The sequence below is a fragment of the Dermacentor albipictus genome, chromosome 5, assembly GCF_038994185.2.
Source record: "Dermacentor albipictus isolate Rhodes 1998 colony chromosome 5, USDA_Dalb.pri_finalv2, whole genome shotgun sequence".
Taxonomy (NCBI): Eukaryota; Metazoa; Arthropoda; class Arachnida; order Ixodida; family Ixodidae; genus Dermacentor; species Dermacentor albipictus.
In genome coordinates this window covers 81,480,970-81,505,925 of record NC_091825.1, presented here as the reverse complement: position 1 = coordinate 81,505,925, position 24,956 = coordinate 81,480,970, and the positions used below count along the sequence as shown (strand labels likewise).

The following is a 24,956-nucleotide window of genomic DNA, read 5'->3' as shown; positions in this document are numbered from 1 at the left end:
AGCCGACAGTTGGCAGACCGAAATCGGTGTCGGGTCGGCCTAGTGTGAGTGAGCCTTCACCAGTCTGAGTACTCCAGGCGCGCTGCTTGTGGCGGAGACGGTGGTTCTTGATGCGCTTGGTTTCGTTTTGACTAGTCAAACACCAAAGCAGTTGAACAGGAAACTGCAAAATACGTAGCTATTATCGCAGAAATACCTTAAAATACGCAGCTATTATGGCAGAAATACTTTAACGCATTGGAAAACATGAATCGTCGGAACATAGACTCGATAAACCAAATGATACTTTCTCACATCACGGCCTCACTTGTCGTCTGCCATATAAGTCATATAAGTTTCTTATCCATGTCGTTCTCCGCTGCACGTTGTCTGCTACATTCGGGTGACGATGAAATGATGAATGCCTGATTTCCACCGCGATGACACGCATAGTGGTATACACGGCGAAAGTTTAAGTATAGCAGAGAAAGAGTAAACGTGTCTGCAATAGAGATTAATAAGATGCGATTGGATTTATGGTGCAGTAAAAGCAGGGAGACCACAAACAACGGAGGCGTACAAAAGCAAGTTTCCCAATAGTTGTTCAGAAAGTTTCATGCTGGGAATTCTCTCTTTCTCTCTGTGTGTGCGTGTGCGTGTGTGTGGGAAAGACAGCAGGGACATTAGGCAAAAGAAGAACAAGAACTAGGTGGTGCAACCCACTGCCCCATTTCGAAGGAGACGCTCATAACACACATCCATCCATCGCAAATACATGTTCAACGACAGCCTGCACTCACCTGTCGCCATCTTTCAAAGCCATCTAAACATGCACACCTGGTCGCCTCGGCGCCCGCGCTTCTGAAGTTGCTCGCAAAATTGAAGGAAGTATAGATAGCAACAACAAATTATATTAAACGTGCTGACAATCATTCAGAACACCGATTTTCATTTGGTTGAATATGGTTACGAGACAGAAAGGGATACAACTGCTTCTTTTCGAACTTTGTGCCGGAACCTGCGGACCCGCCCACTCTAGTGCACCCCACGGATATTTGAAATATTTTCTCGTACATTAAGCGTATAGGAAAAGCTCTCGGAACTTTATAGCTTGAGTGTCAGTTTCCTTTAGGATAATCGATAAATAATTAACGAGAACTGATAACGGATGTAGGAGAACAATCTTGCATGGCATGTCGTCAATGCGATGAGTATTCTTTCTTTGTTACTCATGCAGCTGCTAAAGGGGGCTATGTAGGCCTACACTGCAGATATCCTCCACGACGTCGCGCTTTATACGAAGCGCACTATATTTATATCACATTCACTTCGGATTACCGTACGTTAAAAGCAAGGACAATGACATTGAGTTTACTGCAGAGTTAGTTTTGAAGTCCAAGCGGTTACTTACGTACGCTTCCTACGTCATTTCATTGTGGCTTGCTCCTCAATATATTGTGGCGCTTACCATTACATAAAGGGTGATGAACCAAGAAGCCGGCGGTTAAACGGAGGAGTGGAGAAAAAAAAAAGCTTTAGAGAAATTGTAAGATAAGGTAAGGTGTAAATTCTGAAATAAAGTGGAAATAGGCTAATTCCGGAGAGGCTCCGTGCACGGGTTGCAGTTGCTTCGTTCACACAGATTGAAAATTTCCGCGTGAGTTACTTTTCTAATGCAGTCGTCTTTGTTACTTTCTCTGTGATATATGTAGCGCACACGAAAGCCCATTGTTCCAGACAGCTCGGGAAATGAGGTCAAGGGTACACCGTTTAGCTAACGTTGCGCGGAATATGCATTCGCACCTGCGAAATGGCACCATTTCGCTGCTACAAAAATTGGCGGCGTTTGTTTTACTGCATATCGGAAAACTTCGTCGCAAAGGATGTCGCCATATGAGAGGTCACATGGCGTCTCCGTATACATGAACAAGAGGCGTTGAAAAATACCTGTTCGCTTACCGTCCAGCAGTCGTGGCCGACAATGACTGTGACAATGCACTGTATCTGCTTTTGTTGTATGCCTAGCAGGCAATAAAGAAAAAAAATAAAAAAAGCAGTCGTGGCCGAGTGGTTAAGGCGATGGACTAGAAATCCATTGGGGTCTCCCCGCACAGGTTCGAATCCTGTCGACTGCGCAGTGTCCTTTTTTCTTTTATTAGGGAGTTAAATCATCATATATGCTTCCGCTTCTGTGAATGATTGGGAAAGCAGCGCATTCCTTTTGAAGAAACAGTAAGAATGATAGTCTCGCGAACATCTGATTTAGTAAATCGGATATTCGAATCATAATCAGATAGTAAAGGCATCTGATTTAGTAAATCATTATACGGTGATTCATTCGTGTAGCAACACTAACCTGCACTAAAGCATACGGTGTGAGCAATGTCAACGTTACTTTGTGATTTTTTTATTTGTATGCAATTTGGCCGTCAAATGCATTCCCTATTTGTTTATGACTGCAGATCCGATAGGGGATTACTCTGATTGGCTTCAGGGCAGCCAATTAAAGGAATGCGCAAATTACATTTTAGACATCTATTATCTTGCGTAATATGATATTACTGGACCTTGAAACCCTAAAAAGTAATACTGGTAAACCTGAGAGCGTCCTAAATTATTTACTACAGTGAATCCCCTACAAACCAGTTTCGGTTTTGTTTCCTGGGAGGGGTATATGTGTCGTGACGTCATAATACAGAATGTGGTCACGTGAGAGCAGCACAATCGCGAGATTTGTACTTTAGCCTCAGTTCGCTCGATGTGTGTTGGCCAATGACGTTCTGATGACAGCTAAAGTTTCTTTATCGATGATCACTTCATATGAACTCGTAGGCCGACGATGCGATCAGCACGCTTCGTGATTGGTCTGAAGTACGTAGCAACATTGTTTCAGTCTCTTAAATTGTTGCAGCCGTAACTCGAGCTCTACCGCATCGTAACTATTGGTTATAATGGTACGGAAACTGCAAAAAGAAATGTAAATATCTTGAGAATATGTTGCAATGCACGCTTTAGATGTACAGAAAGATGTCACTCAGATCCGGACGAGCTAACGTATTGGGTTGCGTTTCTTCATGTGATCGTCGTAATGAATTGCCAGTGAAATAGATTTATCACGCCGTTTTCGAAGCATGCATGAATTAATGTCGCGCTGTGTGGACCGCCATTTTCGAAGGTTTCCCAACACTTTCAACGCTTCAAAAGAGAGCAAGCAGATTGGCTGCATGCTGGAGCTATCTGAAGCATCAATGTGCGGAAATCCTTTATACAGCGAAATAATTGTCCAGCGCAGCAACTCTTTGATTGCAGATTACATGCATCTGTATATTTTGTTCAGGTGTGTCTAAAATGTCGGAACTATTTTCATACTTATTTGTAACGTTAAATCCTTTTTTAAGGCGGCACTCAAGAGAAATTGCAAACCAGTTTTAGAGTTATAAATTATTGTGCCATATCTTTATCTGTGTTAATTTCGTGGCGAAATGGTAATTACTAGGAGAGAAAATTAAGGTGACACTTACATTTTTTTAAAATTCCGCGCCGCAATTACAGCGCGATTGGTGCGGAGACTTCAAGACGGCTCTGGAGGAAAGAAAAAAAGTAACTCGATGAACCCATTAGAGCAAGCCATGACAACCGTAAGTACTTCTGGGAAGGGTGTCGGCAGTCGGCTTTAATGAAGTTGGAGATCAGTCTAGGGATAACAGAAATATAATCTTCCGCGGTATAATCGATTAACGTGAATCCCGGGAACAGTCCGAGACGTAGATTATACGTTGTTTAAACGATGCGCTTCGCCCACTGCCTGTCTAAGCGATTGAACCTGAGTTCATTCTTTTCACCTCATAGATGCGTCCCTGTAGCCGAATAATCGTTCAATCTTCTAGCTCGAAGTTTAAAGATGATGTACTGTCTGTGAGAAGCAAATTTAAAGAAAAAAAAGAGACGTAGTTTCTCCCGAAAGGGGAAGCACTGATAGTGATGGCAAATTAGTGGGTAGCTATACGAAGTAAGGATAGTAGTTTTCTCGGCCGTATAAACTTGTAAACACAATGCGAACTTCAGTTACGTCAACTAGTTACTACGCCCTTTTCGTGAAATTTTTCTAGATGGGTTTAGTGTTCGAAGTGTACAAAGTACCTGGAACACGTTTATCAGCAAAGAAATCTAATGTCAAATATATTACTGTTGCTATACAATTAACTGCAATCCTAGCGCCACCCTCTGTGGTATAACCGTAACTGTGTAACCGGCTTTCTAACAGGAGCAAATGATTTTTTCAGATCCTCTAAACACTCTCCTAACAACAATGTGGCAGGATTCGACGATGCGCAGAGTTAAGCGTCCCTGCGCTACGATTAGTCTCCATGACGCCACGGTTTGCATGAAGCGCATTATATTTCTAACGCAGCGCAGACGTCACTTCGAGCTGTGATACTTTACAGATTACGGCAATTCAGTCAAATGACTGTCGAATTATAATTTTCAAGACCAAACAGTGATTTACGGACGGACGCTCCTTACGCCGTTTAAGTGTTGCTTGCACCTCATTCGACGGCGCTAATGGGGCATTGGCCATGAAGCCGGTGGTTAAAAGGTAAAAAGGGAGAGAGAACTTAAGAGAAAGTTTGGCAGGGTAAAGCAGAAGTTGTCTAAATGATACGGAAATGAGTACCTTTCAGAGAGACTGAGTTGAAATTTCTTCGGTCCCGCAAATTGAAAACTTTGACGTGAGTACCTCATTTCGCGATTGTCGTTGATGCTTCACGAAAGCTTCGCGAGAACTGAGGTAGAAGGCGCACGCTTTATCTAAAGGAATCTGCATCCACACCTGCAAAATGGTGCCACTTCACTGCTAAACATTTTCCAGCATTGGTATTGCCACGGAAGCTACCATAGCGTCACTGACTTCGTTGTGAATAAAAAAGTGTCGCCGTGGAAAGCCACGTGTGCGCCTCGTTCCCCCCAGGACACGGCGCGTTTAAATATAGCTGAAGATGACGCTCAGCAGTGCAGTCGTGGCCGAGTGGTTAAGGCGATGGACTAGAAATCCATTGGGGTTTCCCCGCACAGGTTCGAATCCTGTCGACTGCGCAGCGTTGATTTCCTTACTTTTTGTTAAATCTTTCATTAATTATATGCAGTAGTTTGTGGTAGTGATCCGGAAAGTAGCGGATTAAATAAAAATGAAACTCCCGTAGTATTGCTGCAGGCTGCATTTCAGTTCGCATAAGGATACCTTTCTTTCTTTACCCTTCTTTCTTTTTCCTTCACAGAATTAGCCGGAACAGCCGCACACAAGGACAAGCTTTGCACTTTGGGGCCAGAAATATTGCCGAGACGCAGAATACATTTCGAGCACAGTGGTTTTCGCGATTTAAATGATGAAAGTAAGTAGCGTGCGAATGTGACAAAAGACAATAGATACGCACATTTAACACACTTCTTAAATCCGCCCGATTCCTTGATCAATTGTTATGGACCACATGGTATATAGCGTAGTAGTTGCAGCGGTAGTATTTACGCAATCGACTATATCAATCAGGTGATATGTACTTTTTTACGCCCGCGAAACACTGTGTACTTATTTCGCATCGTATTTCTAACTAAAGATTAGTTTTTTTTTATCAGTGAGTAATTTCTCGCGTTCAGCGTACCAATTTCTTTTCGTCTTTTTCTTTTTGGCATTGAATAGTTAGTTCACTAACTTTTTTGATGCTGAAAGGTGCTGCGTATCTGCAGAGCCTGCGTTTCAATGCTGCTGTATCGCCCTGTGCAGGGGGTAACAAATTTTACGAGAACCTGTCCAGGGAATGCGCAAGACCACATTACCAGTGACTGCATTTGACATCTTGCACAAATTGAATGATGCTTTATTGTATATTTACGCGGGTAGAGAATTCTAACGAACAAACCAGGAGAGTGCTGCAGTGGGAAAACCTGAAGGAAAAGTAAAAAAAAAGCATGAATATAAAAAAAAAGCATTTAGCAGAGCGTGGTTTCGATCCACGGACCTCTGGGTAATGGGCCCAGCACGCTTCCACTGCGCCACTCTGCTGAGTACGCTTCGTGTAATACGTAGCAGCAATTTGATCGTTGAGCTCATACCGGTGTCGCTCGAGCCGATGGCCCATGATCACTACAGAACGACGTCAGCCGGTCGCTAATGGCGTTCGCCTGCCGCGGCTCCATTGGGAGGAAAAATAAATGAATAAATAAACAAAGAAGAAAAAATTACGAAAGCAGATTCGCAGCCTCGTCGAGTAACATGTGAGAGCTTTTCTTGTTGTATAGCTAAACGACCATGTTTTACGACTGTGATCTCGGCATCCCTGCAATTAAATTCTTCCTGTTTTTTTGTCCCTTTCTTTCTTTTAAACTGTCACCTCTATCCTGCTTATGCCCCGTAGAAGTAAGGGACATGCTTGGTATTCAGAAACCATCACTTAATATCTGCCCACTTATTCTGTAATCCACTTCAAGAAAATATTATTAGGAATATTCGAAGAAGTCGTCCCCCCCCCCCCCCCCCCTAGCTTAATATGACAATGCAGAAATTTAGAATAGTGTTTGCCTGAGCTCTATGGTGGCACATTGAACAATTGATTTCCAGGTGAACGTATTGACACGAACACAAAGGGATGATGACACACGAAGTGTGTGTCGTTGCCCATATCTGTCCGTGTCGATACGTTCTGCTGGAAACTAATTGTGCAATGTCCAGATGTCAGATTTCCGAAAAAAAGATATAATCCTCAATACAAACAACATTTCGAGAAAGAATGTATTCGAAAAAAATATTGAATCACTGTATAAATTCATTTTTTGCGTTATTTGTACATTTATTAAAGGCGTTTGATTTAGTGAATCATTATAGTGTGATTCATTCGTGTAGAAACCTCGACCTCCAGTAAAGCATGCCGTGTCACCAATGTCTGTGTCACTTTGTGATGTTTTTTTATTTCTATGCAATTCGGCCATCAAATTTATTCCGTATTTGTTTATGACTACAGTTCCGATAGGGAATTACTCTGATAGGCTTCAAGGCAGCCAATTAAAGGAATGCGCAAATGACAGTTTAGACTTATTTTGTTTCCCTAAAAATTATATTGCTGGCCCTTGAAACCCTGAGGAACACTGGCAAACCTTAGAGTGTCCTAAATAATTTACTACAATGAATTCTCTACAAACCAGCTTCGGTTTCTTTTCCCGGGAGGGGGTATATGTGACGTGACGTCATAATACAGAATGTGGTCACGTGGGAGCAGCACCATCTCGAGACTGGCAATTTGACCTCGGCTCGCTCGGTGTGTGTAGGCCAATGACGTTGTGATGACAGCTAAAGATAAAGCTTTTTATCGATGATTTCGCATCATATGAGCTAGTATGTCGACGATGCTGTTAGCACTGTTCATGATTGGTTTGAGGTAAATACCAACATTGTTTTCGTCTCTCCAATTGTTGCAGTAGTAACTCGAGCTCTTCAGCATCGTAATGATTTGTAGTAATGGTAGTGACATTGCAAAAAGAAATGTAAATATCTTGAGATTGTGTTGTGATGCGCGCTGTAGATGGACATAAAAATGTCACTCAGATTCGGACGAGCTAACTTCTTCTTCCTGTGAACCTCGTTATGAATTGCCAGTTGAATTGATTTATCACGCCGTTTTCGAAGCATGCATTAATGAATGTCACGTTATGTGGACTGCCATTTTCGAAGGTGTCCACTTTAAACTCTTCAAGAGAGAGCAAATAGATTGGCTGCATGCTGCAACCATTTGCAGGATCCATACGCGGAAATATTTGATACAGCGGAATCATCGTTCCGTCGAGCCTCTCTCTGAATGCAGATTATATGCATTCAAATATTTTCTCCACGTGCCTGAAAAGTTGAGAACTATTTTCATGCTTATACAGAATTTTAAATCCTTTCTTTTTAAAGAGGCACCAAAGAGAATCATCAAACGAGTTTGAAGTTAGAAAGTGTTGTGTCAAAACTTTATCTGAGTTATTTTGGTGCCGGAAGTTTAATTACTGGGTCATTCCATGCCAAACGTCCCGACCCCAAAAGTGACCATCACTGAAGTTCCTGGAAAAATTTGGGCTAGATGACTTTTGTGTGAATAAGCATTCGCCAAAGTATTTCCGTCTAAAAAAATTTTTTTGATCACGTGATCGCTCTTTGAAATTTCCGGGAAGAAGCAAAAGTTGGTTGGAGGTAATTTTTTTTTATTCAAGCCTGAAAGTAGGTACAATAACAAAGTTTATTTTAGAACACTGTACTGGCATCCTTCTTTCATATTACGTTATATTTGAATGAATTTTAGAATTTTCCGAATTTATTTGGCTCAGTAAAAAAGCAAGAAAAGTTGCGTTTTCAGACATTTCTTGCATAAACTGCGTTGACTTTTCAGCTGCAATAATTTTTCTGACTTTATGCCTTTTGCTATATTGTATGTTAAAAATAATTCCCAATTATTAAGAAATATATTTTTTGAAAAATATACCTCCAAAGTTGAAAAAAAAAGACTTTTTGGCGAGATTCAGGCCACATTTAAGCATTAAGGCCCTCCAGATAAAAATATGTCAGATAGGTCAATATACGCACCGGCCTCTTAGCTTGTGATATAGAAAGTTTCATTCGAGTAAATTTTGTTTGAAGCGAAAAAAAATTTTTAAAGTCGGCAATCCATGTCATTAGTAGACACTGCTGAGCTCGGTCTCACTGCACGATGCGTATGAGCCACCAGAGAGTTTTTGGGTTCACATATGCACTCTGGCTCTTTGCAGAGCGAACGTTGACTGTGTCGGCTATGTCGCTTGACGTCAGTCTAAACACATCGTAAATGGCCTGTTTTTGTCAGTTCACCTCTTGTCATTTTTGTGGCTCCGGGAAGTCAGATTGGCGAACACGGCATCGATGTGGGTGTCTCGCAAGAATAGTTAATGGCTAACTTTGCCTCCTGCAGAGCGGGAGGCAACACGGCCGCTTCTTTTCTGCTGTTCCGCACCGGAATGAAGACGGCTGTTGACCGGGCCACCGACGCTCACAGCTGGAGATTAGAGCCTCATTCAACTTGTCGGTTGCTTTCCGTTTTTTCGTTCACTCATGTTCAACTCTTGACACATGAACCTTTACAGGCAAATGAAGGACTCCATAGTATTCATGCCCGCTTCTTTACTTCAGCTTCTTCGGTATTTGAGTATGAGGTGATACCAACCCGAAGAGTTGAAACCGTCACAGGTTTGAAGTGGTGGAATAATCGCGTTCCTTTAACACCGGTTGCTGTGCTGAATCTCAAACCAAGCTCTGTTCTTTTTCCTTGTATTTTTCAATTAGGTACCCATATTACTGTAATTCTCTTGATATTAGTTTTGGCCCAGTCAAACAGATCCTCTGGAGATTGAATCTGGCTGTGATATGGCCGCTGCAAGCTTGCTCTTGCTGCCAGACGTTTGAGTGTGCCGCCGACCCCATCGCATGCACTTTTGCCATGTGAAGTGGCGAAGAAATTCCATTCTGCCGATAGATTAAAGTCCTGTTCATGGTAGCAAAGATTCAAAAAGTTCTTTTTGTTCTTATATTGTGATGAAGCTCCATCAGAGAAATAATGAATTTTTTTTACTTGAGGCAGATATTGTTTTACTACTTCGAGCACTGCACTCTGAAATGTGTGTACTGCGACTGTATCATGCTCTAGGCAGTCAGAAACAATAGCGAAACACCACGCAGAAACCTCTCCAGGGTCGCTTTGCGCCTTCCGAAAATAGACAACTACGGGATGTACTGTAGCTTGGGTGTTAACCCAGTGGTACGACTGTGGTGCGTCCTGAAGTATAAAACTGTAATTTTCCGCGAAATCCAACACCATGACGACCTCGTGTTGGCTTAGGTTAAACTTCAGTTCTCGAAAGTAGCGAGCTTGCTGCTTACTGATAAAATGGTGGATCTTAAGTTGATTCAACATGTCTGTGAACTTTTCGGAAAACTCGTCCGATGTCAAAACCATGGTTTCGAGTCTACAGCGGACTCCACTTATCCATTGCCGGACAAGGATGTTGTCTCTGCTCTCTGCGACATGGGCAAGACTTTATCGAAGCAGATTCTCAGCATGCGTTATGCCAGGGCAGGATACGCATTTGCCGAAAATGCAATCTTGGTTATCAAGTCGACATACAAGTGTAGCCAGGAGCTCTTCAGTTGTCTCCTTGAGCCCACTAGAATGAAGCATTAGTTTAAAGTTCTGATGGCTCATGCAGACACACACTGTGTGTGTGCCACTTCCACCAGCCAAAACACAGTGGGGAGGACGCAAAGCGGCGAACGTTGAAAAGCCACACTTTAAATTGTAAGTCTTCTTCCATTCTTCATGCATTTCCTTCAGGTTCATCAACAGTAGTCGCTTTTGATGGCCTTTCAGAGTGTCCTTTCTTCCTGGTAGGCAATAAGACACAGAGTCATCCTCGTAGAAAGCTCTGACCGATGACTTCACTTCCTCACTAACTGGACGACCACGTCTTGTTTGCGGCCTGCCTAGAATCCCACTGTTAGACTTGACTTTCATTGCCTCGCGAACTTGTCGTTCCGATGCACCAAAGAACTCCATCATTTTTTCACGAGACCAAGATTGGGGGGCTAAAGTGAGGTACTGTATTTTTTTTATCAGCTATGTTCTTCAGAAAACTTGTTCTTCAAGTCTTGCATCAAGCAGACATAATCATTCAGAAGGAGTTCAGCTCCCTCGCGTTGTCAAGGGTCGATGGTTGGCACATTTCCGGGGACGTAGCCGTTATTGTTATTCCCTTCGTGTTTTCTCGCATTGTTTCCACTTTCTTTTTAGCGTGCGTCTGTCTTCCGCGCTGCAGTTTCCTTTTTATGCTGCTGCCAACATCTCTTTCTAAGGCCTCCTTTTCTGTTCCTGTACCACTTGATTCAGGCTCACTTTCACTACCCCCGACCAGAACGTCAAGTTGCTCTTCTGGCAACACCAAATTTGCCATTCTTTGAGTACTATACAAGTGCCGGTTGCAAGCTTCACAGATTCGATTCGGAACCAGGCGTAGAGAAGAGTGGGCATCAACGATGGCCAGTGCGATGACGGTCGGCCCCCGGCAATGCTTCGCATGTCTAAAGAATGGGTCTGAGCACAACTTCGAAGCGACTTTAGAAGTGTATCGATGAAGGTAAAGTTGCTTGTGGTGCATACAAATGGTCGCATCGTCACCCAGGCTTCTTCTTGAGCGCAGCGCAAGAAGACGCCGATCTATGTCAGTCAAACTAACTACAGTTGTCAGCCGCTGCTCGCTGCAGTAAGTTGTTTGTTTGCAGTAAGTTGTTTTGTGGCAGTTCTTTGGACCGAAAGAGCATGGCGGAAGTTCGCTTCCTGAAAAATAGTGCCAAGCGTACCAGTAAGCCTCCAGAAATAAGCTCGTTTTAGCTGCACTGCATTCTGTTCGTCTCATTGTCTAAGATTTTGGCTTTTCTGACATACCTCAAAACATGCCGCACTGGGCTGATTACATAACCTCAGTCTGTTCACGAAAATATCGCGCAATTGATATAGCAAGCATCGTTTTAGATGATGCCTTGAATTATTATTCTCGTGGAAAAATCTGATTTAGTTCAGGTGCTCTAGGTGAACTGCGCAAAGATTTCAAATTGCAAGTCAATGCTCGAAACATTTTCTTACCTTTAGCATTGCAAGAAATTGATGCTGCAAGGCATGATACTGAAGCTTGGATTTCGCATCCATTCTGATCGTGTTGGACCGAGTTATGTGCCATATTCTTCCCGATGTTCTTTTGTTGCGACAAGGTTTGTACGCATTCCCTTAAGATTCGCTCACACGGAGCCTCGTCTGCTACCTTATGCGTCTGTTAGCTGATCACACCATTTTTATCGGAGAAACACATGAATACAGAGGTATGGGTAAACAAACATCCCCAGAAGGATGTAAAGCCGTTTTGCTTGTGTTTTCTTAAGCACCGAAAGAGCAAAAACCAAAAGAATGTCAAAAATTTTAATCTGCAGCAGCTATATGCTAGCCGCCGTCTGCTGCTCGGCAGACAAGGAGGAGAAAGCAGACGACGATACGGAGACGAGGAGAGCGGCGGCACGTATGCAGTGTCTACTAATGACATGGGTTGCTGACATCAAAAAAAAAAATTTTCTCGCTTCAAACAAAATTTACTCGAATGAAACTTTCTATATCACAAGCTAAGAGGCCGGTGCGTATATTGACCTATCTGACATATTTTTATCTGGAGTGCCTTAATGCTTAAATGTGGCCTGAATCTCGCCAAAAAGTCATTTTTTTCCAACTTTCGAGGTGTTTTTTTCAAAAAACATATTTCTTAATAAGTGGGAATTATTTTCAACATACAATATAGCAAAAGGCAAAAAGTCAGAAAAATTATTGCAGCTGAAAAGTCAACGCAGTTTATGCAAGAAATGTCTGAAAACGCAACTTTTCTTGCTTTTTTACTGAGCCAATTAAATTCGGAAAATTCTAAAATTCATTCAATTATAACGTAATATGAAAGAAGGATGCCAGTACAGTGTTCTAAGGTAAAATTTATTATTGTACCTACCTTCAGGCTTGAATAAAAAGAAATTACCTTCAACCAACTTTTGCTTCTTCCCGGAAATTTCAAAGAGCGATCACGTGATCACAAATTTTTTTCGACGAAAATATTTAAGCGAATGCTTATTCACACAAAAGTAATCTAGCCCAAATTTTTTCAGGAACTTCAGCGATGGTCACTTTTGGGGTCGGGACGTTTGGCATGGAATGACCCTACTACGAGAAAAAATGAAGGTGACGCTTCCATTTATTGTATTCCGCGCCGAAATTACAGCGATTGGTGCGGAGACTTCAAGGTGACGTTCTCATCGGCCTTTCCTTGTTGCGCCTTTATGTAGTAACTCATCACGTGTCCCGAACAAATGCTGATATGCACATACACACATCAAGAATGCATTAAATGACAGATATAGAAGGTCGCTTCAGTGGGAAGAATGTAAAGTGTGCAAAGGTATATAAGATAAAAAAAAGAAATCGTAGCAGAGCGTGGTTTCGATCCATGGACCTCTGAGTTATGGGCCCAGCATGCTTCCACAGCGACACTCGCATGAGTGTATTGCGTGTAAAATCTAGTTGATATTCGATTGTGTAGAGCACATACCGCTGTCACTTATGGAAACTTCTTATGTACGAGGGCCGTTTTTTTTTCAACCTCCGATAGGCTATAAATAACAGACAAGTTCATCTAGAACAATAATGTTATTACCAAAAGATTAGTACAGTTACGGTTACTTTTCCACATAATCACCGAAGAGATTGAGGCATTTGTCATATCTGTGGACAAGCTTTGCAATACCCTCTTCAAAAAAAGTTGTCGCCAATGAATTCAAGTAGTCCTTGACGTTGGTTTGAAGGTCGCAATTGGTTTGAAGGCGCTTCCCACCAAGCCACGTCTTCAGTCCAGGAAAAAGATGAAAGTCACAGGGTGCTAAGTCTGGACTGTATGGCGGATGATCGAAAATGTCCCATCCAAATTGTTCGAGAAGCCGTTGAGTTGCTCCAGCAGTGTGTGGACGGGCATTGTCATGGATCAGAACAACTGCAGCGGTCAGCTTTCCTCTTCGTTTCTTCTGAATTGCTCTACGCAAACGTCGTAAAGTTTCACAATAAACAGCTGGAGTGATTGTGGTTCCGGGCTCCATAAACTCCACAAGCAACACACCTTGTTGATCCCAAAACACTGTAGCCATGGTCTTTCTGTTGTTGAAGGTTTTTTTGAATTTCTTTGGTTTGTTTGGTGAATTTGAATGCACCCATTGTTGTGATTGTTGTTTTGTTTCCGGTGTGTCGTATTGAATCCAGGTTTCATCCCCAGTCACGATTGATTTCAAAAGGTTGTCTCCTTCATCCTGATAACGTTCAAGGAACTCCAAAGCTGACGCCATTCATCGAGTTTTGTGGCCGTCCGTCAACACTTTTGGGACCCAACGTGCACAAAGTTTTTTGTAGCGTAATCGTTCAGTAACAATAGAGTACAAAACAGACCTTGAAACTTCTCGAAAGTCCGTAGATAAAGCAGTAATGGTGAATCTGCGGTTTTCTTTAACCATTCTGTCAACTCGTTGAACCAGGTCATCTGAAACGAAAGATTTGCGTCCTTGGCCCCCTTCATCATGCACATCATTACGTCCATCTTTAAAATTTCGACACCATTCACGCACAACACCATCACTCATGAAGTTTTCCCCATACACTCGACTCATTCTCCGATGGATTTCTGCAGCACCATGGCCTTCAGCCTGTCGAAAACGAATAACACTTCGCAATTCACACTTGGCGAGAGCAACAATAATGGCAGCCATGTTTACGTGGCTGTAGCACAATGCCGATTGACGCCTGAATGTCAACAATGGCGGAGTGTGTAGCGCGAGAGCTGCGCAGTTGCCTACAGCGCATGTCCGCTTTCTGCTGCCCGCTTAGCGCCTGCACAGAGCGATCGGAGGTTGAAAAAAAAAACGACCCTCGTATATTGTGGACGGCTAATTTACTAATACAACTAAATTTTATTTTTCTCTTTTGTGTCCCTGCTAGGAGAAGCTACAGGGAAAGGCTAAATAAGCTTGGCCGTTAATTTATTATTATTCTTATTTGGGGCGTTTTAGCGCGCGGGACAAGTTGTCGAATTTCGCTACGCGCCGAGTCTTTGGTATGGATACAATATAGAAAATAGCGTAGCGAATCAACTGGAGGAAAGAAAGAAAGTAACTCCATCGACCCATTAGAGCAAGCCATGACAACCGCAAAGACATCTGGGAATAGTGTTGGCACTCGGCTTTAATGACGTTGAGGATCAGTCCAGGCGTAACAAAAAGATAATCTTCCGCGGTATAATCGATTACCGTGAATCCTGGGAACAGTCCGAGACGTAGATAATAATAATAATAATAATAATAATAATAATAATAATAATAATAATAATAATAATAATAATCACCATCATCATCATCAACAACCTGGTTACGCCCACTGCAGGGCAAAGGCCTCTCCCATACTTCTCCAACAAACCAGGTCATGTACTAATTGTAGATTATAGGTTGTTTTAACGAAGCTGATCGCCCACTGCTTGACTAAAGGCTCAACCAGACGTACGCGTTCCAATGCGCCCGCACGCGCTGCACCACGCCTGGGCGCGTACGGCGTCAGGCGCGGAGGCTGTTTCGCGTGTAGGCGCGCGGCGGCGTCGAGACCTACAACCGCTAGGTTTTTCGCGCCCGCGCCGGAAGCTGCCGCTCGCGTCAGTAGCATGACGCACCTCACATGACCACGGCAAGCCAACGTCACTTCTGGAACGACTCATCGCGCGACGTTCTGGCAAGCCCGGGTAGGGTGGCTAGAATGGGAGGTGTCAGCATCGGCTGGGCTGCGCCGCGTATGGCGGTGCGGCATTTTGTCATGACAGCGACAGGTGGCGCGCTCGTCGTCTCCGAGATGCCTAGCGTGATGTGTTTGAGCAATCTCTCCGGCTCCACGCGCGCGTCGTGAAGTCTGTGGTGAAGTTAGCTTCGCCTTCCCCGCTTTTATTGTGTTTTCTTGCAATATGTAACACACATGCTTAACGTGTCCGTTAAGCGAAGGCTAGACTGCCTTGAACATGGCAAGCTAGCAACACTGCGCCGCCGCGGCGAGACGCGCGGCTACGCGCGGCAACTCGTGCATCGTTTGGGTGCGCGCCCTCTTCCTCCGTCGGGCGCGACGCGACGTCGAGTCAGTGCGGCGTGTGCGGACGCATTGGAACGCGTACGTCTGGTTGAGCCTTAAGTGATTGAACGCACCCATCGCTTGCGTTCCGTTTCACCTCATAGATGCGGCGCCGAATAATCGTTCAATCTTCTAGCTCGTAGTTTAAAGATGATGTACTGTCTGCAAGAAGCAAATTGAAAGAAAAAAAGTTGCATTCTCGTCCGAATGGCGAAGCACTGATTGTGATGGCGAATTAGTAGATAGCTATACGAAGTAAGGATAGTACAGTTTTCTCGGCCGTATAAATTTGTAAACACAAAGCGAACTTCAATTATATGAGCTAGTAACTAATCCCTTCTCGTGAAATTTGTCTAGATGATTTTAGTATACGCAGTGTTCAAAGTACATGGAACACGTTTATCAGCCAAGGAACCTAATGCTAAATATATTAATGTTGCTATATACCATTAACTGTAATCCTAGCGACACCCAACGTGACGTAACTGTAACCTTAACCAGCTTTCTAACAGGAAGAAATGACTTTTTATATCCTCAAAACGCTCTCCTAAAAGCAGTGTGGTGGGATTCGCGGATGTCCAGAGTAAGCATCGCTGCACTAAAATTAACCTCCACGACGCCATGGTTTGCATGAAACGCGTTATATTTCTATCGCAATGTAAATGTCACTTAATTAATTAATTATGGGGTTTTACGTGCCCAAACCACTTTCTGATTATGAGGCATGCCGTAGCGGAGGACTCCGGAAATTTCAGCCACCTGGGGTTCTTTAACGTGCACCTAAATCTAAGTACACGGGTGTTTTCGCATTTCGCCCCCATCGGAATGCGGCCGCTGTGGAAGGGATTCGATCCCGCGACGTCGTGCTCAGGAGCCCAACACCATAGCCACTGAGCAACCACGGCGGGTAACGTCTATTCGAGCTACGGTACTTTAAGCATAACGGCAATTTAGTGAGATGACTGTCGATTTATCATTTTCAAGTCCAAACAGCAATTTGCGTGTTTAAGTGTTGTTTGCACATCATCCCGTGGCACTTAACCGCTACGGGTCATTGGCCAAGAAGCAGGCGGTGAAAGGTAAGAAGGGAACGAGTACTTAGGAGAAATTTAGGCAGGGTAAAGCAGAAGTTGTGCAAATAATACGGAAATAAAAAAAAATTTAGAGAGATTGACTGAAGTTGTTTCGGTCCCGCAAATTGAAAACGTTGACATGAGTTTCTCATTCCGCGACTGTCCTTGATGCTTCACGAAAGCTTCTCGAGAACTGAGATAGAAAGCACACTCTTTGTCTAAAGGAATCTGCATCCACACCTGCAAAATGGCGCCACTTCACTGCTAAACATTTTCCAGTGTTGGTATTGCCATGGAAGCCGCCATAGTATCGCTGACTTCGTTGCGAATTAAGGGGGTCGCCGTTCAAGACCACGTATGCACCTCGTTCCCCCTCCCCCCCCCCCCCAAGGCACCAGGCGTTTAAAAACGGCAGCCGACGCTTTGCGTGCAGTCGTGGTGGAGCGGTTAAGGCGATGGTCTAGAAATCCATTGGGGTCTCCCCGCACAGGTTCGAATCCTGTCGACTGCGCAATGTTCGTTTCTTTTTGGTAGATCTTTGATAAATTGTATGCAGTCGGTTGTGGGAGTGATCCGGAAATTAGCGGATTAAAGAAAAACGAAACTCCCTAGTATTGCTGCGGGCAGGATTTCAGTTCGCATAAACATACTAGGTATTGGAAGTGTGGTGTGAAGTGTTACTTTCGTGAGCACTATTATGACAAACCCTTTTTTTCTTCACAGAATTAGCATTAATAGCAGTAGACATGAAAAGGCTTTGCACCTTGGGGCCAGAAATATTGCAGAGACGCAGAATTCATTTCCAGGACAGTGGTTTTCGCGATTTAAATGATGAAAGTAAGTAGCATGCGAATGTGACAAAAGACAATTGACACGTACGTTTAAAGCACTTCTTAAATCCGCCCGATACCTTGGTGGATTGTTATGAACCTCATGGTATATAGATAGCGTAGTAGTTGCAGTGGTAGTATTTACGCAATGGACTATATAAATCAGGTGATATGTAGTTTATTACGCCCTCAAAACATGGCGTATTTATTTCGCATTTTATTTCGAACTAAAGATTAGTTCTTTTTCTTTGAGTAATCTCTCGCGTTAAGCGTGCCATTTTCTTATCTTCTTTTTCTTTTTGGCAGTGAATATATACTTCCCTAACTTTCTTCATGCTTAAACTTGCTGCGTATCCGCACATTCTGCATTTTAACGCTGTTGTATCACCCTGTACACGGGATAACAAAGCTTCCGAAAACCGGTTCAGGAAATGCGCAACGCCACCTGATGCAATTTCACTCTGAAGAAATTACGGGTGACTGCATTTGATATTCAGGCACAAATTGAACGATGCTTTATTGTACTATAAAGCGGGTACAGAACTCTAACAAATAATGGAGGAGAGTACTGCAGTGGGGAAACTTGGAGAAGGTGTAAAAAATAAAAGTATGTATAGCAAAAAAAAAAGCATTTAGCAGAGCGTGGTTTCGATCCACGGACCTCTGGGTTATGGGCCCAGCACGCTTCCACTGCGCCACTCTGCTGAGTACGGTTTTGTAATATATAGCAGTATTTTGATCGTGGAGGAGATATTGGTGTCGCTCGCGCAGATCGCTCATGTTCGCGCCAGGATGACGTGAACCGGTCGCTAACGGCGTTCGCCTGCCGCTGCTCCATTAGGAGGGAAAATGAACAAATAAACAAAGAAGAAAAAGTTAGCTGCGAATGCAGATTCGCAGCCTCGTCGAGCAACCCATGGCAGCTGTTCTTGTGATATTGCTAAACGGTCATGTTTTACGACTGTGATCTCGCCTACACTGCATTAAAATTTGTCGCGTTTCTTCCTTTCATTCTTTTAAGCTGTCACCTATATCCTGCTTATGTCCCGTAAAAATAAAGAATATGTTTGGTATTCAGAAACCATCCCCTAATAGCTGTCCACTCGTTCTGTATTCCACTTCAAGAAAAAATTGTCAGGAGTATTCGAAGTGGTCGTTTTCCCCGCTAGCATAACATAACAATGCCAACATTCAGGATAGTGTTTGCCCTGAGCTCGTTGCTTGCACATTGCACAATTGGTTTCCAGAAGAACGTATTGACACGAACAGAAATGGACGAGGACACACGCATCGTGTATCGTCACCCCTTTCTGTTCATGTCAGTTGTGGGGGGAGGGCGGGAGTGGCATTATGTAAGAGTCCACCTAGTAAACTGTCCATTTCAACCGCCGCTGATTGGCTGGAGCCGTTCCTCACCTCCTTGCCCGCACAAATCCATCCAATCAGCAGCGACCGAAATTGACAGTCCACTAGGTGGACTCTTACAGAATACAACTCCTGCTGGAAACCAATTGTGCAATGTCCAGATGTCAGACTTCTGAAAAAGAGTGCTAAAACAGTAACGTTCCGAGAAAAAATGTATTTGAAAAAAATATTGAATCTGTATAAATTCGTTTTTTCGCGATATTTGTACATTTGATAAAGGAGTTTGATTTAGTGAATCATTATACTGTGATTCATTCGTGTAGAAACACTGACCTCCAGCAAAGCATGCGGTGTGAGCAATGTCCTAGTCATTTCGTGATTATCTTTTTATTTGTATGCGATTCGGCCGTCAAATGCATTCCGTATTTGTTTATGACTGCAGATACGACAGGGGATTACTCTGATAGGCAGTCAGGGAAGCCAATTAACGAAATGCGCAAATGACATTTTAGACATATTTTCTTGCGTAAAATGATAATACTGGATCTTGAAACCCTGAGGAACACTGGCAAACCTTGGAGTGTCCTAAATAATTTACTACAATTAATTCTTCACAGAGCAGTTTCGGTTTCGTTCCTGGGGAGGTGTATATGTGTCTTAACGTCATAATACAGAATGTGGTCACGTGGGAGCAGAAGTATCGCGAGATTTGGATTTTCGTCTCGGCTCGCTCAATGTGTGTAGGCCAAAGGCGTTCTGATGACAGCTAAAGATACAGTCTCTTTATCGATGATGTGAGCGCGTTAGTCGACCATGCGGTTAGTACGCTTTGTGAGTGGTCTGAAGTAAATAGCAACATTGTTTTTGTCTTTTCAGTTGCTGCAGTAGTAACTCGAGGTCTTCCGCATCGTAAATATTCGTAATAATGGCACTGAAAGTGGAAGAACATGTTGATATCTTAAGATTATGTTGTAACGCGCGCTTTAGATGGACAGAAAAGTGTCACTCATATCCGGACGAGCTAACGTTTTGGGCTGCGTTAGTTCCTGGGATCGTCGTTATGAATTGCCAGTTGACTTATATGCCGTTTTCGAAGCATGCATGAATTGATTTTACACTGTCTGGACTTTTATTTACGAAGCTGTCCTAGCACTTGCAACGCTACAAAAGAGAGCAAACAGAGTGGATACTTGCTGCAGCTATCTGCAGGATCAATATGCAGAAATCCTTTATACAGCGGAATCATCGTCACGTCACGCTTCTATTTGATTGCAGATTATATGCATTGAAATAGTTTGTTCATGTGTAGCTAAACATTTGAGAACTATTTCCATACTTATTCGTAAGTTTCAATCTTTATTTATAGGGGCATTAAAGAGAAGCAGCAAACCAGTTTAGAGTTCTGAAGTATTCTTTCAAAAATTTATCTGAGTTAATCTCGTGGTGAAAGTTTCATTACTGGTAGAGAAAATGAAGGCGACACTTCCATTTTTTTTTCGCGTCAAAATTACAGCGCGATTGGTGCGGAGACTTCAAGTCGGCGTTCCCATCAGTCTGACCTTGTTGCGCCTATGTAGTAAATCACCACGCCTCCCGAACAAACGCTGATATACGCATATACACATAAACAATGAAATAAAGAACAGGTGTAGAAGGTCACTTCAGTGTGAAAAATGTAGAAGCAGTGCACAAAGATACGTAAGAAAAAAAAGAAAGAAAAATTGGAGGACGCTTAAGCTTCGCCTTCAAGAGTGGGACACGACAGCGTTCCCGTCGACCCGCCAAGGGGTATAAGACAATGCGCTACGGCACAGCGATCACTTACGATGCGCCCCGCATCGGACTTAGCGCCCACCTATCACGCGGTGAGCGTCGAGCAACGCAGCGTTCGGCGCGGCAACGAAACGTGCGCCTGAGCGAACGGAACGAACCAAAGAACTCGGTGTCTCGGAGGGGAAACGATCTACGCCAGCCAAACGTCGTGATCGGCACGGGCAGAGAGATAGATAGTAATCTAAAGAAAGGAACGGCGCTTGATTCTGCAACCGGGAGCACGGCGAAGCGTCGTCAGGGGAGAAGGAGTCGGGACCGCGACGCGCCTGGCAGCGGTCCCAATGCGCGCGCGGCGCGCCTCCTGTCGGGGCAGCGCCGTACATTGAGAGGAGGGGGTCTTCTGTGTTTGCCGCAAGATGGCTCTGCGTGTGCGGAAAGCGCAGAAGAAATGCAGCGGAAACGCACTTCGCAACTCGTGTAATTGCGACTTCTGTACGTTACATGTTCATAATTACCGATATACACCGCAGTATAACTTTCCGCGGCTCGTTTCGAAAGCAACACCGCATTCACTAGAGACGCTTTGTACCGCTTGGAAGCATCGAACTTGTGGCTGAGTGGTAGCGTCTCCGTCTCACACTCAGGAGACCCTGGTTCGATTCCCACCGGGCCAATCTTGGAAGTTGCTATTTATTTATGAAGCGCCTGCCGTGATTCATCGCTCACGGTCAACGCCGCGGACGCCGACACCAGACGCCGACGACACCGGCTTTTCTGCGACACGAGCTCCTTAACCCTATCGCGTTAAAACCGTAGCACAGTGATGTTTCGATCTACGGACCTCTGGTTGATGGGCTTAGCATGCTTCCGCTGGGACATTCGGCTGAGTGCATTGCGTGTAAAATCTAGTTAATATTCGATTGTGTAGAGCACATACCATGGTCGTTTATGCAAACTTATTGTGTATGTTGTGGAATGGGTAATTTACTAATACAGGTAAATTTCATTTTTCTCCTTAGTGTCCCTACTGAGAGAAGGTTAAGAGAAAGGCTAAACAAGTTGGGCCGTTAAGTTCTTATTCAAGAACACTGCTTTCATTCGTTTAGTTGCAAAATGTTTGTAGTTAATAACATTAAATGAAGGCAACGCTTTCCTACTTTGAATTTCGCGTCGTCACCGCAGCATCGCCACTTCATTTTGTCATATCGCAGATTTTTGTGTCACTTCGTTTTATTTGGGGAGTTTTAGCGCGTAAGACAAGTTGTCGAATTTCGCTACGCGCTGAGTGTTTGGTATGGACGCAATGTGGAAAAGACTGCAGTGGATGAACTGGAAGAATGAAAAAAGGTAACTAGATCGACCAATTAGAACAAGCCATGACAACCGCAAAGTCTTCTGCGAAGGGTGTCGGCATTCGGCTTTAATGAAGTTGAAGATCAGTACAGGCGAAGCAGAAGTCTAATCTTCGGCGGTATAGTCGATTGCCGTGAATTCTTGGAATAGTGCGAGACGTAGATTATACGTTGTTTAAACGACGGTCATCACTCACTGCCTGACTGAGCGATTGAACGCACCTATAGCCTGGGTTCCTTTTCAGCTCATAGATGCGGCCCAATAGCCGAATAATCGTTCAGTCTCCTAGATAGAAATTTAACGATGATTTAGTGTCTGTGAGAAGCAAATTTAAACAAAAAAAGTCGCAATATCGCCCGAAAGGCGAAGTAATGATTGTGATGGCAAATTAGTAGATAGCTATACGAAGTAATGATAGTTGTTTTCTCGGCGGTGTAAACTTGTAAACACCAAGCGAACTTCAATTATGTTAACTAGTAACTGAGCCATTTTCTTGACATTTTTCTATTGCGTTTAGTATCCGAAGTGTACAAGGTACCCGGAACACATCTGACAGCAAAGGAACCTAATGTCAAATATGTTACTGTTCCTGTACCATTAACTATATTCCTATCCCCACCCGCTGGGGTGTAACCGTAACCTTAACCGGCTTTCTAACAGGAAGAAACGACATTTTTGATCCGCTAGACACTCTTCTAACGACAATGTGGCGGGCTTCCAGGATGGGCAGTATAAGCATCGTTGCGCTACAATTAGCCTCCATGACGCCACGGTTTGCATGAAACGCATTATATTTCTATCGCAATGTAAACGTTGCTTCGATCTATCGTACTTTAAAGGTAACGGCAATTCAATGAGATGACTGTCGATTTATCCTTTCCAAGTCGAAACAGCAATTTACGGCGTTTAATTGTTTCTTGCACCTCATTTCACGGCGCTTATCCACTATGGGGTATTGGCCAAGAAACCGGCAGTTAAAAGGTAAAAAGGGAGAGATAACTTAAGAGAAAGTTAGGCAGGGTAAAGAAGGAGTTGTATAAAGGATACGGAAATAAATAGCTTTTACAGAGGTTAAGCTGAAAAAACTTCGGTCCCACAAATTGAAAACATTGGCGTGAGATTCTCATTCCGCGATTGTCGTTGATGCTTTACGAAAGCTTCCCGAGAACTTAGGGTAGAAGGCCCACGCTTTATCTAACGGAATCTTCATCCACGCCTGCAAAATGATGCCATTTCACTGCAAAACATTTTCCGGCGTTGGTATTGCCATGAAAGCCACCACAGTATTGCTGACTTCGTGGCAAATTAAGGGGGTCGCCGTTCAAGACCACGTGTGGGCCTCGTTCACCGAAGACACGGGGCGTTTCAAAACAGCTGACGCCGCTGAGCCGTGCAGTCGTGGCCGAGTGGTTAAGGCGATGGACTAGAAATCCATTGGGGTCTCCCCGCACAGGTTCGAATCCTGTCGACTGCGCAGTTTTGGTGTTTTTGTTTGTTAATCGTGGATTAATTATATGCAGTCAGTTTTGGGACTGATACGGAGAGTAGCGGATAAAATGAAAATCCCGTGGTACTGCTGCGGCAGCATTTTAGTTCGCATAAATGTACGTAGGTATTGAGTGTGTGGTTTGCAGTGTTACTTTCGTCAGCGCTGTTATGACAAACCCTTTTTTTCTTCACAGAATTAGCAAGAATAGCACTAGACATGGAAAGGTTTTGCACCGTGGGGAAAGTAATATTGCAGAGATGTAGAATACATTTCGAGTACACTAGTATTTCGCGATTTAGGTAATGAAAGTAAGTAGCGCGGGAATGTGACAAAATACAATTGATACGTACCTTAAGACACTTTTTAAATCCGCCCGATTCCTTGGTTGATTTTTATGGACTGCATAGTATTATAAGAAAGTACTAGTTGCAGCGGCAGGATTTACGTAATGAACTACATAAATCAGGTAATATCTAGTTTCTTACCCTCCTAAAACACGCTGTACTTATTTCGCATTTTATTTCCTACCGAAAATTAGTTTTTTTTTTCAGTTGGTAATTTCTCGCGTTAAGGGTACCGTTCGTGTTCTTTATTTTCGTCTTCTTTTTCTGTGTAAGTGAATATTTAGTTCACTAATTTTGTTGACGCGGATACGTGCTGCGCATAAGCATATTCTGCGTTTCAACACTATATGTCAGCCTACACACAGAATAACAAAGTTTACGAGGACTGGTCCAGCAAATGCGCAACGCTACCCGGTGTAATTTCACTCTGAAGAAATGTACGAGTGACTGCATTTCATAATAAAGCACAAACTGAATCATGCTTTATTGTACTACGCGCGCCTAGAACTCTAAGGAATAATACAGGCGCGCACTGCTGTGGGAAAACTGTAAAAAAAAGTGTAAGGAGAAGGTATACATAATAATAAGAAAATTAGCAGAGCGTGGTTTCGATCCACGGACCTCTGGGTTATGGGCCCAGCACGCTTCCACTGCGCCACTCTGCTGAGTATGATTCCTGTCTTATGAAGCAGCAATTTGTCGCTCATGCAGATAGCTCATGTTCACGCCAGGACGACGTAAACCGTTCGCTAATGGCGTTCACCTGCCGCTGCGCCGTTAGAAAAAAAAAAAAAAAAGCAGAGGTTGCGGAAGCATATTGCCAGCTTCGGCGAGCAACCTGTGACAGCTGTTCTAGTTATAAAGCTTCGTGCCCATGTTTACGACTGTGACCTTGGCACCTATCCGGTAAAATTTTCGATGTTTTTTTTTTTCTAACTGTTGCCTTCAACTTGCACGTTTCGCGTAGG

General features: G+C 43.6%; 7 non-coding genes across 7 annotated transcripts; 4 read left to right on the top strand and 3 right to left on the bottom strand.

The window, feature by feature from the left end:
* The first annotated feature begins 2,032 nt into the window (after positions 1 to 2,032).
* TRNAS-AGA (transfer RNA serine (anticodon AGA)) lies at positions 2,033 to 2,114 on the top strand. Its single transcript has one exon. It is a non-coding gene; the product is annotated as a tRNA-Ser (tRNA).
* Positions 2,115 to 4,991: 2,877 nt separating this feature from the next.
* TRNAS-AGA (transfer RNA serine (anticodon AGA)) lies at positions 4,992 to 5,073 on the top strand. Its single transcript has one exon. It is a non-coding gene; the product is annotated as a tRNA-Ser (tRNA).
* An 892-nt stretch (positions 5,074 to 5,965) lies between these two features.
* Positions 5,966 to 6,037, bottom strand: TRNAM-CAU (transfer RNA methionine (anticodon CAU)). The gene has a single exon. It is a non-coding gene; the product is annotated as a tRNA-Met (tRNA).
* Positions 6,038 to 17,263: 11,226 nt separating this feature from the next.
* TRNAS-AGA (transfer RNA serine (anticodon AGA)) lies at positions 17,264 to 17,345 on the top strand. Its single transcript has one exon. It is a non-coding gene; the product is annotated as a tRNA-Ser (tRNA).
* Positions 17,346 to 18,297: 952 nt separating this feature from the next.
* TRNAM-CAU (transfer RNA methionine (anticodon CAU)) lies at positions 18,298 to 18,369 on the bottom strand. Its single transcript has one exon. It is a non-coding gene; the product is annotated as a tRNA-Met (tRNA).
* Positions 18,370 to 23,547: 5,178 nt separating this feature from the next.
* Positions 23,548 to 23,629, top strand: TRNAS-AGA (transfer RNA serine (anticodon AGA)). The gene has a single exon. It is a non-coding gene; the product is annotated as a tRNA-Ser (tRNA).
* A 952-nt stretch (positions 23,630 to 24,581) lies between these two features.
* On the bottom strand, positions 24,582 to 24,653 carry TRNAM-CAU (transfer RNA methionine (anticodon CAU)). The gene has a single exon. It is a non-coding gene; the product is annotated as a tRNA-Met (tRNA).
* Between the last annotated feature and the right edge of the window lie 303 nt (positions 24,654 to 24,956).